General features: G+C 40.3%; 1 non-coding gene across 1 annotated transcript; it reads left to right on the top strand.

Annotated features, from left to right (window-relative positions):
• The first annotated feature begins 4105 nt into the window (after window positions 1-4105).
• On the top strand, window positions 4106-4213 carry LOC130959519 (small nucleolar RNA R71). The gene has a single exon (XR_009078594.1). It is a non-coding gene; the product is annotated as a small nucleolar RNA R71 (small nucleolar RNA).
• The last annotated feature ends 2995 nt before the right edge of the window (window positions 4214-7208 follow it).

The raw sequence follows: 7208 nt of genomic DNA, 5'->3' as shown, positions 1-7208 counted from the left end.
CGTTGTCAATGGCTACCTCCCATCCTCTCAGTGAAAACGATTGCATATGCTCTGTCACAGCACGCGGAATTCAGCTGTCGGTTCTCGGTCAGGCCGGAATAGAATCCATCGATTCTTTTGCGTCTGTCACTAACGCCCCGCCTGCTAGGAGTTTGAAGCACGTCACAGTCATTCAGTCATTGAATCCTACTCAGAATACCACAGACAAGGTTTAGACCTTCCGGATTCTCTTGAATGCCGCCATCAGTTCTAGCTTATACCACGAAGATTCCGATTAAAGAATCCAAGAGATAACTACTCAATCTAAGGTAGAACGGAGGTGGTTGTCAGGCACACGTTCATAGTTGAGAATGATGATGATTGTCACGGATCATCACATTCATCCGGATTAAGAACAAGTATTATCTTAGAATGGAAGCAAGCATGATTGAATGAGAAACAGTAGTAATTGCATTAATCCATCAAGACACAGCAGAGCTCCTCACCCCCAACCGTGGGGTTTAGAGACTCATGTTGTGGAAGGTACACAAAGAAAACGTGTAAAGTGTCATGAGGTACAGATACAATGTCAAAAGATCCTATTAATAGTAAACTAGTAACCTAAGGTTTACAAAAATGAGTAAATGACAGAAAAATCCACTTCCGGGCCCACTTGGTGTGTGCTTGGGCTGAGCATTGAAGCTTTCAAGTGTAGAGACCTTTTCTGGAGTTAAACGCCAGCTTTCATGCCAGTTTGGGCGTTTAACTCCAAGTTTTATGCCAGTTCCAGCGTTTAACGCTGGAATTTCTAAGGCCGAATTGCTACGCCGGTTTGGGCCATCAAATCTTGGGCAAAGTATGGACTATCATATATTGCTGGAAAGCCCAATTGGCGCGCTCTCAACGATGTTGGAAAGTAGACATCCTGGACTTTCCAGCAATATATGATAGTCCATACTTTTCCCAAGATTTGTTGGCCCAAACCGGCGTTCAATGTCACCTTCAGAATTTCCAGCGTTAAACGCCGGAACTGGCACCAAAATGGGAGTTAAACGCCCAAACTGGCACAAAAGCTGGCGTTTAACTCCAAGAAGAGTCTCTACACGAAAATGCTTCATTGCTCAGCCCAAGCACACACCAAGTGGGCCCGGAAGTGGATTTTTATGTCATTTACTCATCTCTGTAAACCTTAGGCTACTAGTTCTCTATAAGTAGGACCTTTTGCTATTTGTATTAAAAATCTTTGGATCATTTTAGATCTTTTGATCACGTTTTGGGGGCTGGCCTCTCGGCCATGCCTAGACCTTGTTCTTATGTATTTTCAACGGTGGAGTTTCTACACACCATAGATTAAGGTGTGGAGCTCTGCTGTACCTCGAGTATTAATGCAATTACTAATGTTCTTCTATTCAATTCCGCTTGTTCTTGTTCTAAGATATCACTTGTTCTTCAACTTGATGAATGTGATGATCCGTGACACTCATCATCATTCTTACCTATGAACGTGTGCCTGACAACCACCTCCGTTTTACCTTCGATTGGGTGAATATCTCTTGGATTCCTGATACACGATGCATGGTTGATCGCCTGATAACCGAGTGCTCGCCTGACAACCGAGCCAGCCATTCCGTGAGATCAGAGTCTTCATGGTATAGGCTAGAACTGATGGCGGCATTCAAGAGAATCCAGAAGGTCTAACCTTGTCTGTGGTATTCTGAGTAGGATTCAATGATTGAATGACTGTGACGTGCTTCAAACTCCTGAAGGCGGGGCGTTAGTGACAGACGCAAAAGAATCATTGGATTCTATTCCGGCCTGATTGAGAACCGACAGATGGATAGCCGTGCCGTGACAGGGTGCGTTGAACATTTCCACTGAGAGGATGGGAGGTAGCCACTGACAACGGTGAAACCCTTGCTTAAGCTTGCCATGGAAAGGAGTAAGAAGGATTGGATGAAGACAGTAGGAAAGCAGAGAGACGGAAGGGACAGCATCTTCATGCGCTTATCTGAAATTCCCACCAATGAATTACATAAGTATCTCTATCTTTATCTTTATGTTTTATTCGTATATCACCATATCCATTTGAGTTTGCCTGACTAAGATTTACAAGATGACCATAGCTTGCTTCATACCAACAATCTCCGTGGGATCGACCCTTACTCGCGTAAGGTTTATTACTTGGACGACCCAGTGCACTTGCTGGTTAGTTGTGCGAATTTGTGTTTATGCCATGGTATTGAACACCACGTTTTTGGGGTTCATTACCGGGGATTATGAGAGTTGTGAAAAGTATTGTTCACAATTTCGCGCACCAATCATCAACCTACAGAAAACATAAAATAACAAAGGAAAAATAGATAAATATAACATTGGGTTGCCTCCCAACAAGCGCTTCTTTAATGTCAATAGCTTGACAGTGGGCTCTCATGGAGCCTCACAGATGCTCAGAGCAATGTTGGAACCTCCCAACACCAAACTTAGAGTTTGAATGTGGGGGTTCAACACCAAACATAGAAGTTGGTTGTGGCCTCCCAACACCAAACTTAGAGTTTGACTGTGGGGGCTCTGTTTGACTCTGTTTTGAGAGAAGCTCTTCATGCATCCTCTCCATGGTTACAGAGGGATATCCTTGAGCCTTAAACACAAGGGATTCTTCATTCACTTGAATGATCAATTCTCCTCTGTCCACATCAATCACAGCCTTTGCTGTGGCTAGGAAGGGTCTGCCAAGGATGATGGATTCATCCATGCACTTCCCAGTCTCTAGGACTATGAAATCAGCAGGGATGTAATGATCTTTAACTTTTACCAGAACATCCTCTACAAGTCCATAAGCTTGTTTTCTTGAATTGTCTGCCATCTCTAGTGAGATTTTTGCAGCTTGCACCTTAAAGATCCCTAGCTTCTCCATTACAGAGAGAGGCATGAGGTTTATGCTTAACCCTAGGACACACAGAGCCCTCTTGAAGGTCATGGTGCCTATGGTACAAAGTATTGAGAACTTCCAAGGATCTTGTCTCTTTTGAGGTAATTTCTGCCTAGACAAGTCATCCAGTTCTGTGGTGAGCAAAGGGGGTTCATCCTCCCAAGTCTCATTACCAAATAACTTGTCATTTAGTTTCATGATTGCTCCAAGGTATTTAGCAACTTGCTCTTCAGTAACATACTCATCCTCTTCAGAAGAAGAATACTCATCAGAGCTCATGAATGGCAGAAGTAAATCTAATGGAATCTCTATGGTCTCAGTGGGAGCCTCAGATTCCCATGGTTCCTCATTAGGGAACTCATTGGAGGCCAGTGGAAGTCCATTGAGGTCTTCCTCAGTGGCGTTCACTGCCTCTCCCTCCTCTCCAAATTCGGCCATGTTGATGGCCTTGCACTCTCCTTTTGGATTTTCTTTTGTATTGCTTGGAAGAGTACTAGGAGGGAGTTCAGTAATTTTCTTGCTCAGCTGACCCACTTATGCCTCCAAATTTCTAATGGAGGACCTTGTTTTAGTCATGAAACTTTGAGTGGTTTTGATTAGATCAGAGACCATGGTTGCTAAGTCAGAGTGGTTCTGCTTAGAATTCTCTGTCTGTTGCTGAGAAGTTAATGGAAAAGGCTTGCCATTGCTAAACCTGTTTCTTCCACCATTATTATTGTTGAAACCTTGTTGAGGTCTCTGTTGATCCTTCCATGAAAGATTTGGATGATTTCTCCATGAAGGATTATAGGTGTTTCCATAGGGTTCTCCCATGTAATTCACCTCTTCCATTGAAGGGTTCTCAGGATCATAAGCTTCTTCTTCAGATGAAGCGTCCTTAGTGCTGCCTGGTGCAGCTTGCATTCCAAACAGACTTTGAGAAATCAAATTGACTTGCTGAGTCAATATCTTATTCTGAGCCAGTATGGCATTCAGAGTATCAATCTCAAGAACTCCTTTCTTCTGATTAGTCCCATTGTTCACAGGATTCCTTTCAGAAGTGTACATGAATTGGTTATTTGCAACCATTTCAATTAGTTCTTGAGCTTCTGTAGGCGTTTTCTTTAGATGAAGAGATCCTCTAGCAGAGCTATCCAAAGACATCTTGGACAGTTCAGACAGACCATCATAGAAAATACCTATGATGCTCCATTCAGTAAGCATATCAGAGGGACACTTTCTGATTAATTGTTTGTATCTTTCCCAAGCTTCATAGAGGGATTCTCCTTCCTTCTGTCTGAAGGTTTAGACTTCCACTCTAAGCTTACTCAATTTTTGAGGTGGAAAGAACTTTGCCAAGAAGGCATTGACTAGCTTTTCCCAAGAGTTCATGCTTTCTTTAGGTTGTGAGTCCAACCATATCCTAGCTCTGTCTCTTACAGCAAAAGGGAATAGCATAAGTCTGTAGACCTCAGGGTCAACCCCATTAGTCTTGACAGTGTCACAGATTTGCGAGAATTCAGCTAAAAACTGATGAGGATCTTCCAATGAAAGTCCAGGGAACTTGCAATTCTGTTGCATTAGAGAAACTAATTGAGGCTTAAGCTCAAAGTTGTTTGCTCCAATGGCAGGGATAGAGATGCTTCTCCCATAGAAGTCGGGAGTAGGTGCAGTAAAGTCACCCAGCACCTTCCTTGCATTGTTGGCATTGTTGTTGTTTTCGGCTGCCATGTCTTCTTCTTTGAAGATTTCTGTTAGATCCCCTAAAGAGAGTTGTGCCTTAGCTTCTCTTAGCTTTCGCTTCAAGGTCCTTTCAGGTTCAGGGTCAGCTTCAACAAGAATGCTTTTGTCTTTGCTCCTGCTCATATGAAAGAGAAGAGAACAAGAAAATATGGAATCCTCTATGTCATAGTATAGAGATTCCTTGAGGTGTCAGAGGAAAAGAAAATTAGAAGGAGAGGTAGAAGAATTCGAACTTATCAAGAGAGATAGAGTTCGAATTGTTCATTGCGGAATAGTGTTAGTCCATAAATAGAAGGATGTGAGAAGAGGGGAAGAAATTTTCGAAAATTAAGTAAAAGATTTTAAAAACATTTTGAAAAACTTTAATTGATTTTCGAAAACTAAGAGTGGAAAAGAAATCAAGTGATTTTTTGAAAAAGATTTTGAAATTAGAAATCAAAAAGATATGATTGAAAACTATTTTGAAAAAGATGTGAGAAAAATATATGATTGAAAAGATATGATTTGAAAACAATTTAAAAAGATTTGATTTTGAAAATTAATGACTTGGCTAACAAGAAAAGATATGATTCAAATATTAAACCTTTCTCAACAGAAAAGGCAACATACTTGAAATGTTGAATCAAATCATTAATTGATAGCAAGTATCTTTGAAAATGGAAAGAAATTGATTTTGAAAACATATGATTGAAAAGATATGATTTGAAAAAGATTTGATTTTGAAAAATATTGAAAACTTGAAAAAATTTGAATTGAAAACAGAATCTTCCCTCTTGTGCCATCCTGGCGTTAAACGCCTAGAATGGTGCGCATTCTGGCGTTTAACGCCCAAAGCACTACCCTTTTGGGCGTTAAACGCCCAACCAGGCACCCTGGCTGGTGTTTAAACGCCAGTTTGCCTTCTTCATTGGGCGTTTTGAATGCCCAACTTTTTCTGTGTAATTCCTCTGCTGTATGTTCTGAATCTTCAATTCTCTGTATTATTGACTTGAAAAGACACAAACTAAAAATATTTTTGGATTTTTAAAAATAAGGAATAATCAAAATGCTACTAAAATCAAATAACAATGCATGCAAGACACCAAACTTAGCAGTTTGTATACTACTGACACTAACAAAATGAGAATGCTTATAAGAAACAACAAAACACTCAAGTCAAGAGAATTTAAAGATTAGAGCAAGGAAATCATCAAGAACAACTTGAAGATTAATGAAGACACATGCATGAATTCAAAAAATGCAGAGAGAACAGAAACATGCAATTGACACCAAACTTAACATGAGACACTAGACTCAACAAGAAACATAAAATATTTTTGGTTTTTATGATTTTGTAAATTTTTTTTGGATTTTTCAAAAATTAAGTAAAAAGAAAAAATAAAAATAACAAAATTCTTAATGAGAATTCCAAGAATCATGCAATGTTAGTCTAAAGCTTCAGTCTAAAGAAATTAGACATGGCTAAACAAGCTTCAGCAGGACATTGCATTCAAGAGCTAAATTGATAAAAATCAATCAGCTTTGGTGATGATAAGAACATCACCTTGAAACACTAGAATTCATTCTTAAGAACTCTGAAGAAAAATACCTAATCTAAGTAACAAGATGAACCGTCAGTTGTCCAAACTCAAACAATCCCCGGCAACGGCGCCAAAAACTTGGTGCACGAAAATTGTGATCATCAATGGTGCCATCAACATGGTACGCACAATTGCAATCTCAACTCTTTATCACAACTTCGCACAACTAACCAGCAAGTGCACTGGGTCGTCCAAGTAATAAACCTTACGCGAGTAAGGGTCGATCCCACGGAGATTGTTGGTATGAAGCAAGCTATGGTCACCTTGTAAATCTTAATCAGGCAGACTCAAATGGTTATGGATGATATATGAATAGAGCATAAAGATAAAGATAGAGATACTTATGTAATTCATTGGTAAGAATTTCAGATAAGCGTATGGAGATGCTTTGTCCCTTCCGTCTCTCTGCTTTCCTACTGTTTTCATCCAATCCTTCTTACTCCTTTCCATGGCAAGCTGTATGTAGGGTTTCACCGTTGTCAGCGGCTACCTCCCATCCTCTCAGTGAAAATGTTCAACGCACCCTGTCACGGCACGGCTATTCAGCTGTCGGTTCTCGATCATGTCGGAATAGAACCCAGTGATTCTTTTGCGTCTGTCACTAACGCCCCACAATCGCGAGTTTGAAGCTTGTCACAGTCATTCAATCATTGAATCCTACTTAGAATACCACAGACAAGGTTCAGACCTTCTGGATTCTCTTGAATGCCGCCATCAGTTCTAGCTTATACCACGAAGATTCCGATTAAGGGATCCAAAAGATAAACATTCAAGCCTTGTTTGCTTGTAGAACAGAAGTGGTTGTCAGGCACTCGTTCATAAGTGAGAATGATGATGAGTGTCACATAATCATCACATTCAACATGTTCTTGGGTGCAAATGAATATCTTGGAATAAGAATAAACTGAATTGAATAGAAGAACAATAGTAATTGCATTAATACTTGAGGTACAGCAGAGCTCCACACCTTAATCTATGGTGTGTAGAAACTCCACCAT

Source organism: Arachis stenosperma, chromosome 10, assembly GCF_014773155.1.
Source record: "Arachis stenosperma cultivar V10309 chromosome 10, arast.V10309.gnm1.PFL2, whole genome shotgun sequence".
Classification (NCBI taxonomy): Eukaryota; Viridiplantae; Streptophyta; class Magnoliopsida; order Fabales; family Fabaceae; genus Arachis; species Arachis stenosperma.
The sequence above is the reverse complement of the archived record's forward strand: the minus strand, read 5'-3'. Positions and strand labels throughout refer to the sequence as shown.